At 37.1% G+C, this 11,130-nt stretch overlaps 1 long non-coding RNA gene across 1 annotated transcript; it reads right to left on the bottom strand.

Annotated features, from left to right (window-relative positions):
- Positions 1 to 3,327: 3,327 nt before the first annotated feature.
- Positions 3,328 to 9,283, bottom strand: LOC104003994 (uncharacterized). Its single transcript, XR_676798.3, has 3 exons — positions 9,132 to 9,283; positions 8,782 to 9,022; positions 3,328 to 3,688 (listed from the first exon to the last, which is right to left on the bottom strand). It is a non-coding gene; the product is annotated as an uncharacterized LOC104003994 (long non-coding RNA).
- Positions 9,284 to 11,130: the final 1,847 nt, after the last annotated feature.

Below are 11,130 nucleotides of genomic sequence, written 5' to 3'. Positions count from 1 at the left end.
CATATTAGCCCACTCTCATACTGCTAATAAAGACATACCCGAAACTAGGTAATTTGTAAAGGAAGGAGATTTAATTGACTCACAGTTCAGCATGGCTGGAGAGGCCTCAGGAAACTTACTATCATGGTGGAAGGCACCTCTCCACAGGGTGGCAGGAGAGAGAATGATAGTCAAGAAAAGGGGAAGCCCCTTATAAAACCATCAGATCTCATGAGAACTCACTCACTATCACAACAACAGCATGGGGGGAAACAACCTCTATGATTCGGTTATCTCTACCTGGTCCCACTCTTGACACATGGGGATTATAGCAATTCAAGGTGAGATTAGGTTGGAGACACAGAGCCAAACCATACCAAGAGCTGTAGTAAGCCAAACAGCATGGTACTGGCATAAAGACAGACACATAGAGCAAGGGAACAAAGCATAAAACCCAGAAACAAATGCACACACCAACAATAAACTATTTTCCACAAAGATGCCAAAAATAAACACTAGGGAAAAAACAGTCTCTTCAATAAATGGTGCTGGGAAAACTGGATATGGATATGCAGAATAATGAAACTTGACCCATAACTCTCACAATCAAAATAAATCAGTATTTATTAAATCTAAGACCTGAAACTATGAAAATACTAGAAGAAAACATTGGGGAAACTCTCCAGGACTTTGGTGTCTGTAAAAAATGTCTTGAGTAAAACCCCACAAGCATAGGCAATGAAATAAAAATGGACATATAAGATTATATCATGTTAAAAAGCTTCTGCACAGCAAAAATTCAAGAAAGTGAAGAGAATACTCACAGAATGGGAAAAAAATTTCCAGATTACCCATCTGAAATGAGATTGCTAACCAGACTAATTAAGCATCTCATAGAATTCTATAAGGAAAAAATTGATAATCTAATTTAAAAAGGGCAAAGATGTGAATAGATATTTCTCAGAAGAAGACATACAGTTAGAAAACAGGCATATGAAAAGGTGCTCAACATCACTGATCATTAGGGAATTAAAAATCAAAACTACAATGAGGTGTCATCTCACCCCAGTTAAAATGGCTAATATCAAAAAAAGAAGCAGTAACAAATGCTGGCAAGGATTTAGAGATAAGAGAACCCTTGTACACTGTTTGTGGGAATGTAAATTAGTATATCCGCTATGGAGAACAGTTTGGTGATTCCTCAAAAAACTAAAAAAAAATATAGCTACCAAATAATCCAACCATCCCTCTTCTGAGTACATACACAAAGAAAAGGAAATCAGTATATCAAAGTGATATCTGCACTGTCATGTTTCCTTCAGCAAGGTTCACAATAGCTAAGATTTGGAAGCAACCCAAGTGTCCATTAATTGAATAAAAAATGTAATTGAATAAAAAATTCAATTAATTGAATAAATTAATTGAATAAAAAATTAAGTGTCCATTAATTGAATAAAAAATGTAATACATATACACAATGGAATACTATTCAACAATAAAATAATGAGATCCTGTCATTTGCAACAACATGAATGGAGCTGAAGATCATTATGTTACGTGAAGTAAGGCAAGCACAGAAAGACAAACGTCACATTTTCTCACCTATTTGTGGTATCTAAAAATCTAAACAATTGAACTCATGGACATAGAAAGTAGAAGGATGGCTTCCAAATGCTGGAAAGGGTACTGGGTTTGGGGAGAGAGGTGGGGATGGTTATTGTGTGAAAAAGTAGAAAGAATGAGTAAGTTTATTTGACAGCACAACAGAGTGACTATAGTTAATAATAATTGTGCACTTTCAGGTAACAGAGTGTAACTGGACTGTTTATAACACAAAGGATAGATACTTGAGGGGCTGGATACCCCATTCTCCATGATGTAATTGTTGCTCATTGCATGCCTGTATAAAAACATCTCCTATACCCCATAAATATATACACCTACTATGTATGCACAAAATTTAAAAATAAAATCAAAAAACATAAAATAGGCAAATAATTGTGCAGAACTTAAGTACAAATATCAGCACTCACAACGTGGAAAGGGCTCTTTTGGATAAAAAGAGTAAATTTTTCTTCTGGCCCTAGAAATGAACATAGTACATTTATTTTAAAATTATGAAAATACTTAAAAATAAATTACAGTTAACATTGCATGGTATTTGAAATGATTCAAAATTTTAATTCCATTTGTAGTAGAATCTTCAATATATCCTTGAATTTTTAAAACTTGGTGTATTAGTCTGTTTTCATACTGCTATAAAGAAATACCTGGCTGGGCGCAGTGGCTCACGCCTGTAATCCCAGCACTTTGGGAGGCCGAGACGGGCGTATCACGAGGTCAGGAGATCGAGACCATCCTGGCTAACACGGTGAAACCCTGTCTCTACTAAAAATACAAAAAATTAGCCGGGTGTGGTGGTGGGCGCTTGTAGTCCCAGTTACTCCGGAGGCTGAGGCAGGAGAATGGCGTGAACCCAGGAGGTGGAGCTTGAAGTGAGCCGAGATCGCACCACTGCACTCCAGCCTGGGAGACAGAGCGAGACTCCGTCTCAAATAAATAAATAAATAAATAAATAAATAAATAAATAAATACCTGAGGCTGGGTAATTTATAAAGGAAAAAGATTTAATTGACTCACAGTTCCACATGACTGGGGAGGCCTCAGGAAACTTACAATCATGGCAGAAGTGGAAGGAAACATGCTGTTCTTCATAAGGTGGCAGGAGAGAGAAGAGTGAGGAGTGAAGGGGGAAGAGCCCCTTATAAAACCATCAGATCTTGTGAGAACTCACTTACTGTCATGAGAACAGCATGGGGAAAACAGCCCCCATGATCCAATCACCTCCCACCAGGTCTCTCCCTAGACAAGTACGAATTATGGGAATTACAATTCAAGATGAGGTTTGGGTGGGGACATAAAGCCTAACCATATCACCTGGTACTGAAAAATATGGCACATGAAGCCATTCGCGTTTAGGATGATCCTATCCTCATCTAAAACACAGAAGACTAAAAAGAATTTGAGTGGATTTTTTCTCAATCTTTTCAAAGTTGGTGCAGAACTAGAACCATTATAGATGCACAGAATATAAGTTGTTTTATTACATGAAAGGGATGTCTTAGGGCATTAGTGTTTAATTCTCTTTCCAGTTTCTCATTAAGAAAGAACAGCAGATATTAATATGAAACGCACAAAATTGGTATCTAATAACCAAAATCAGCCAGCAGGTAAATTTGGATAGGTTAAAAAGCAGGATGGAGAGATTCAGGACTTGGGACATTACCTGGGGAAATTGGACTTATGTAGTTAGTTCTATTATGGCACTCTAAGCAACAAGAGGAAACTAGGCACCATTTGTTTATTTGTTTGACAAATATTCATTTAATACACAACTTCTGATAGGGATTGAGCATAAAAAAGATAATAAGACATAGTTCCCATGCTCAAAAACTCACAATAATTATTACTAAGCAAATACTAAATAAAGTTACATAATTCCTGAATAAAAGTAAATACTTATTAATGTGCTAAATGATTGCACTTGTTTTCTATTTCAGATAATATATGACTACAAATTTAGCAACTTATAATTACACCAATTTATTATCTCACAGTTCTGTAGTTCAGAAGTCCAAGCACATGTTCGCTGAGTCCTCTGCTTAAGGTTTTGCCAAGTTGAAATCAAGGTGTGGGTTGACCTCTGTTTCTATTTGGAGATAAAGATCCTATTCAAAGATCATTGAGGTTTTGGGGCAACTTAAAATCTCTGACAGTTGTAGTACTAAGGTCAATTTTTCTGGCAGGTTGTGAGCCAGGGATTACTCTCAGCTAGTAGAGGCCACTCTAGGGTCTTTGCAACATTGCTCTTTTATACACCTGCTCTCACTCACACTCAGACCTCTGACTTCAGGAACAGACCAGTCCCTTTTAAAGGCTCATATGATTCATTCAATCCACCCAGGATAATCTCTCTTTTGATTAACTCACAGTCAATTGACTGGTAACCTAATAACAGGAGTGATACATCAACACATTCACAGGCCCTGTCCACATTGAAGTGAAAAGGATTATTCAGGGCATATATATACCAGAGGGTAGAAATGTTAGGGTCTTAGAATTCTATGTACTACAGTGGTATAAAGGATATAAATAAATTAAATGTTCAGAACTACAGAGTGAAAGGCATCAAACACTGCTAAGGGCAGGAATGGTAAAATAGCAGACTCACCTGCCACACTCTACTCCCCTGCCTGTGGCATAATTCCTTTGCTAATGGCCCTAGGCACTTTATCACTAAACTGAAATATGGCTTAGCAATCCATTTGTAACTAAAGAAGCTGAAACTGCTTTTCCAATCTTATGCCAAAGGATTTAGAGAAGTCATTCCAGAGGACTCGATGTTTGTGCCTCTAAAAATGAATAAAAAATCACTTTGTGAAAAAGCAGAGGAAGACAATTCAGGCAGAAAGAACCATATGTACAGTAATATAAAGGTACAGCAATGCATGAGGCTTTTAGAAAATAATAGTTTCACGTATCTAAAGGATAAGGTACAAATAGAAGAGACAGTATCTGAAATATAGCCTTAGGGCAGACTACAAAGAACCTCATAAATTGTGCCAGTGATTCTATTCTATGGATAGGATAACCATATAATATATTATCTAAATTGGAACACTTTTGAGAGTGAAAGGTGGAATTATTCATGGTGATGCCAGAACTACATGTATAAACTGGAATTACCCCAAGCAAACCCTACTTATAGCTAACAACAAGCCAACATTTTAATTTTAGAGAGTGACCTTGAACAAGGCCACTTAATAGAAGGTGGATGGAAAATTCATTTTATTCAAATGCATTGCCCCCTTAGGCTGGTCATGCTGCTAATTGCACCAATTTGTTCCATGATCCCTGCTTTTATTGAAGGTTTTCTCTAAATTTTTGGTAATCACAGTGAGTGTTGTGCCAGCTATTTCAGATTATTGCTGAATTAATTCTGGATGATGTGAAAGGCATGCTTACTCTGCTGCAATATTTAGTAAACCATCATGAGGTATTCAATGGAAAATTCAAGGACAGGATGACCATAAACTTATCAAACTTATGTTTGAAAATTTTTATATACATATGTAACTAACCTGCACATTGTGCACATGTACCCTAAAACTTAAAGTACAATAATAATTAAAAAAAGAAAATTTTTAAAAAGAATTCTTTTCTTTTTAGAAAGAATGTACTTTTTCTAATTAGAATAATAAATACAGATTTTTCTTTAAAAATCCTCAATTCTGCAATGCTGATATATTCTGTGCCATTTCGTGAAAACATAACTTTAATAAATAGCTCAAGTCATATAAAAATACAGCAGGAAGAATACTGTTCCTCTAAATAAATACCCTTTAATGAACTGAACTCAGTTATGGTGATATATTTTTAGATTCAGCCATGTAAAATAGACACATGATTCCAAACTCCTTTGAGGTTTTTTATCTGGATGAAAAATGGAAGTTTGCTCTTACCCATTTTTCATCATCTGGAATGACATTGTGTGGTTAAATATGACTTAAATTCACCATGTGAATTTGGTAGAGACCATTTCATAATGCAAACCACTAATTATGAAATAAATTCTAGCTTATTTTCTCTAAGGTATGGAATCTCAGTTTATGAACGTCTGGACTTCATAAGTCATTCTCAAAAGCAAAGAGAAATCACAGAAATCTATTTTTTAGACCCCACAGGTCTTCCTTTAATTTTTTAATAAAATAGAAAATATACTTTATCAATGGCAACAAGAAAGTAATTTAAACATTCAGCTTTGCAAAAGGCTTATATAAAATATCAAAAACTTCCAAATGTAACATATTTGTAAAGAGCTGGAGATAAAGGAGAGCAGAATATGTATAGTAATGATATTTGAGTCTCGAAAGTAGAAAATGACCAAAATATAATTACATATGATACCACCATGCAATTGTCTTTATTTCATCATAAAATAGATCAAAATTTTGGAAATTTAGAGGACCAATTAATTCTCCAAGTAAGACAGTTGTCAGTTTGCCACCATGTTTTCCAGGGAATCTGCCCATTATTTGAAAGCTTTTCTTTTGGATTGTGACAATCAGCAATTTGTACTTCCTATGTTCATAAATGCTTGGGCAATTTTTGTAGTCACATCTTGCAAATTGCAACAAAAATACAATAGATAAATTCCATATAATTGCAAATTTTTGTTCACACAGTGAACACTTCTGTCCACAATTTTTTTTGCCTTTTATGTCTTCATATCCATGTATTCATTCAATCATTGGTTTTTGCATCAGTGATTTGTATAAGGAGTATTATAAGCAATAAAATCAGCAAGTTGCTGTGGTGGATACCAAAATATGGATCTTAGTTCTTTAATACAAAACGGGAAGTTTTGGGTAAATAAATAGAAGCACAAATGAAAGTGAGGTAGAAGATCAGCAGAACTTGTTTTCCAAGCACTGGTCACTACCCCACTGATCGAAACAGGATCTGGTCAAAACAGAATGCAGTAAAGAAGCCATCCAAAACCAGGTAAAACCAAGATGTTGATGAAAGCAACTTCTAGTTTCCCTCACTGCTCATTAAATGCTAATTATAATTAATTTTCATGCTAAAAGATACTTCTACCAGAGCCATGACAGTTTACATGCCATGACAATGCCTACAAATAACTTTACATTATATAAAAGGGGAGGAATCCTGGGTTCTGTGAACTCCGCATCCCTTTTCTAGAATATTTATGAATAACCTGTCCCTTGTTTAGCATATAATTAGGGAGTAGCTATAAATATAGCTAGCCAGCAATCCACAAGTGCTGCTCTGTCTATGGGGTAGCCCTGCTCTGTCTATGGAACAGCCATTTTCCTGTACTCAGTTGCTCTAATAAATTTGTTTTAGTTTCACTTAACTCTGTTGGCTCACTCTTGAATTATCTCCTGGGTGAAGCCAAATACAAGAACTCTCCCAGGCTAGGGCTCAACTTTGGGGTTTGCCTGCATCAAAAGGGGAGGATTCAAGAAAGGTATCATAGGGAAGTTAATATCTAAGTGGAGTATATAGCTTGAGGAGTAAGATTTGAAAAAGTGGAGTTAAGACAAAGAATATAATATGCAAAAAAACAGAATCTGGGAATAAACGGAAGATAGAAATATCAGGACAACAAACAGAACAAAAAATAATCATGTTTGATAGAAAATTTGGAATTCATTTTTGTTGTATGCAGATCAGTGGCAGAAGAGAAGTGTGGAAATGTGGGTTTGGTGCAAATTGGGCAGAGATTTGAAAGTCAAAATTAGATATTTGTAATTTGCTAAACTTCAGAATATCATCTAAGTATCTTTTGTTGTTAGTTGTTTGTTTCCTATATAAATCATATCTTAAGTCAACTTTATTTAGTACTAACTTGTACATAGAATCCATTATTTTAGAAGTACAATTTGATATGTTTTGACAAATGTATACAACTGTGTAATCACCAATTCAATAAAGACAAGAAACATTCACATCACTTTTTATGGCCTTGTACACTTAATCCAAAGTTTTTCTGCCATATACAGGCAACCTCTACTCTGCTTTCTGTCCCTATAAATTATTTTAACTAATACAGAAATTAATAATAAAATAATACTATTATGTACTCTTTTCTTACTGGCCTCATTCGCTCAACTTAACATTTTGAATATTAATCCAATTTATGTAGTGCAAATCAGCAGATAATCCCTTTTTATTCATAAATAGTATCCGATTGTATAGATATGTCACAATTTCAATATCTGTTCACTGGTTGAGGGAGATTTAGTTTGTCTCCAGATATTGACTACTATGAATAGAGCTTCTATGAATATTTGTGTAAAAGCCTTTCTATTGACATATATTCTTGTGTCGCTTGGGTAAATACCTAGGAGTAAAATTGATGGGTCATATAGAAACTGTATTTTAAATTCATATGTAACTGTCAAGATGACTCTTAGATGGAGTGTATCATGTTAGATTCCCACAAGCAGTATATGAGAGATTCAGTTGCTCCACATCCTTGCTAGCCCTTGGTACTATCAGTCTTGTGAACTGTAGCTTTTCCAATGAGTATATTGTAGTCTCTAATTAGGATGTTAATTTTTATTTCTCTCACGACTAATAATGTTGAGCATTTATTGTTGTGCTTATTAAGCATTTTTACTCTTCATTTGTGAGATAATGTTCACACTTTGCCAATTTTTATGAAGCTATTTATTTATTTGTTTTGCTTTGTAAGAATCTGTTACATGGTTTGGATATAAGTCCGTGGTTAGATATATGTTCTACTAATAGTATTTTTCCCAATCTATATTTCATCTTTTAATTTTATTAATAATGTCTTTCAAAACTGAATTTTAAAAAATTAATAAAGTCAATTTATCATTTTTTTGCTTTATATTTCCTTTTTGTCTCCTACTTAAAAAATCTTTGTCTACTTCAAAGATTTAGGAATTTACTGAAGCATTTCATGACAGGATACTATTTTTTTTCATAAATATTATAGTTTTGTCTTTTATCATTAGGTATTTGACACATTTGACATCTTTTTTTTTTGTCTATGGCATGAGGTAAGTCAAGGTTAATATTTTTTACATAAGTTATCAACTCATTTCCGTGTGGTTTGTTCAAAATTCAGTTGTTTTCTGTATTAGTTTTTTATTGATGCTGTAACAAATTCCCACACATAGCAACTTAAAACAAGGCAAATGTATTCTCTTACTCTTCTGTAGTTTAGAAATATGACATAGAACTTACCAGACTAGGGTGGGGAGGAGCCAAGATGGCCGAATAGGAACAGCTCAGGTCTACAGCTCCCAGCCTGAGCCACGCAGAAGACAGGTGATTTCTGCATTTCCATCTGAGGTACTGGGTTCATCTCACTAGGGAGTGCCAGACAGTGGGCGCAGGTCAGTGGGTGCGCGCACCGTGCGCAAGCCGAAGCAGGGTGAGGCATTGCCTCACTCGGGAAGCTCAAGGGGTCAGGGAGTTCCCTTTCCTAGTCAAAGAAAGGGGTGACAGACCGCAAAATCGGGTCACTCCCACCCGAATACTGCGCTTTTCCGACAGGCTTAAAAAACGGCACACCGGGAGAATATATCCTGCACCTGGCTCGGAGGGTCCTACGCCCACGGAGTCTCGCTGATTGCTAGCACAGCAGTCTGAGATCAAACTGCAAGGCGGCAGCGAGGCTGGGGGAGGGGGGCCCGCCATTGCGCAGGCTTGATTAGGTAAACAAAGCAGCCAGGAAGCTCGAACTGGGTGGAGCCCACCACAGCTCAAGGAGGCCTGCCTGCCTCTGTAGGCTCCACCTCTGGGGGCAGGGCACAGACAAACAAAAAGACAGCAGTAACCTCTGCAGACTTAAATGTCCCTGTCTGACAGCTTTGAAGAGAGCAGTGGTTCTCCCAGCACGCAGCTGGAGATCTGAGAACCGGCAGACTGCCTCCTCAAGTGGGTACCTGACCCCTGACCCCTGAGCAGCCTAACTGGGAGGCACCCCCCAGCAGGAGCACACTGACACCTCACAGGGCAGGGTATTCCAACAGACCTGCAGCTGAGGGTCCTGTCTGTTAGAAGGAAAACTAACAAACAGAAAGGACATCCACACCAAAAACCCATCTGTACATCACCATCATCAAAGACCAAAAGTAGATAAAACCACAAAGATGGGGAAAAAACAGAACAGAAAAACTGGAAACTCTAAAAAGCAGAGCACCTCTCCTCCTCCAAAGGAACGCAGTTCCTCACCAGCAACTGAACAAAGCTGGACAGAGAACGACTTTGACGAGCTGAGAGAAGGCTACAGACGATCAAATTACTCTGAGCTACGGGAGGACATTCAAACCAAAGGCAAAGAAGTTGAAAACTTTCAAAAAAATTTAGAAGAATGTATAACTAGAATAACCAATACAGAGAAGTGCTTAAAGGAGCTGATGGAGCTGAAAACCAAGGCTCGAGAACTACCTGAAGAATGCAGAAGCCTCAGGAGCCGATGCGATCAATTGGAAGAAAGGGTATCAGCAATGGAAGATGAAATGAATGAAATGAAGCGAGAAGGGAAGTTTAGAGAAAAAAGAATAAAAAGAAATGAGCAAAGCCTCCAAGAAATATGGGACTATCTGAAAAGACCAAATCTACGTCTGATTGGTGTACCTGAAAGTGATGGGGAGAATGGAACCAAGTTGGAAAACACTCTGCAGGATATTATCCAGGAGAACTTCCCCAATCTAGCAAGGCAGGCCAACGTTCAGATTCGGGAAATACAGAGAACGCCACAAAGATACTCCTCGAGAAGAGCAAATCCAAGACACATAATTGTCAGATTCACCAAAGTGGAAATGAAGGAAAAAATGTTAAGGGCAGCCAGAGAGAAAGGTCGGGTTACCCACAAATGGAAGCCCATCAGACTAACAGCGGATCTCTCGGCAGAAACTCTACAAGCCAGAAGAGAGTGGGCGCCAATATTCAACATTCTTAAAGAAAAGAATTTTCAACCCAGAATTTCATATCCAGCCAAACTAAGCTTCATAAGTGAAGGAGAAATAAAATACTTTACAGACAAGCAAGTGCTGAGAGATTTTGTCACCACCAGGCCTGCCCTAAAAGAGCTCCTGAAGGAAGCGCTAAACATGGAAAGGAACAACCGGTACCAGCCGCTGCAAAATCATGACAAAATGTAAAGACCATCGAGGCTAGGAAGAAACTGCATCAACTAACGAGCAAAATAACCAGCTAACATCTTCATGACGGGATCAAATTCACACATAACAATATTAACTTTAAATGTAAATGGACTAAGTGCTCCAATTAAAAGACACAGACTGGCAAATTGGATAAAGAGTCAAGACCCATCACTGTGCTGTATTCAGGAAACCCATCTCACGTGCAGAGACACACATAGGCTCAAAATAAAAGGATGGAGGAAGATCTACCAAGCAAATGGAAAACAAAAAAAGGCAGGGGTTGCAATCCTAGTCTCTGATAAGACAGACTTTAAACCAACAAAGATCAAAAGAGACAAAGAAGGCCATTACATAATGGTAAAGGGATCAATTCAAGAAGAAGAGCTAACTATCCTAAATATATAAGCACCCAATACAGGAG

The sequence above is a fragment of the Pan troglodytes genome, chromosome X (genome assembly GCF_028858775.2).
Source record: "Pan troglodytes isolate AG18354 chromosome X, NHGRI_mPanTro3-v2.0_pri, whole genome shotgun sequence".
Classification (NCBI taxonomy): domain Eukaryota; kingdom Metazoa; phylum Chordata; class Mammalia; order Primates; family Hominidae; genus Pan; species Pan troglodytes.
The sequence above is the reverse complement of the archived record's forward strand: the minus strand, read 5'-3'. Positions and strand labels throughout refer to the sequence as shown.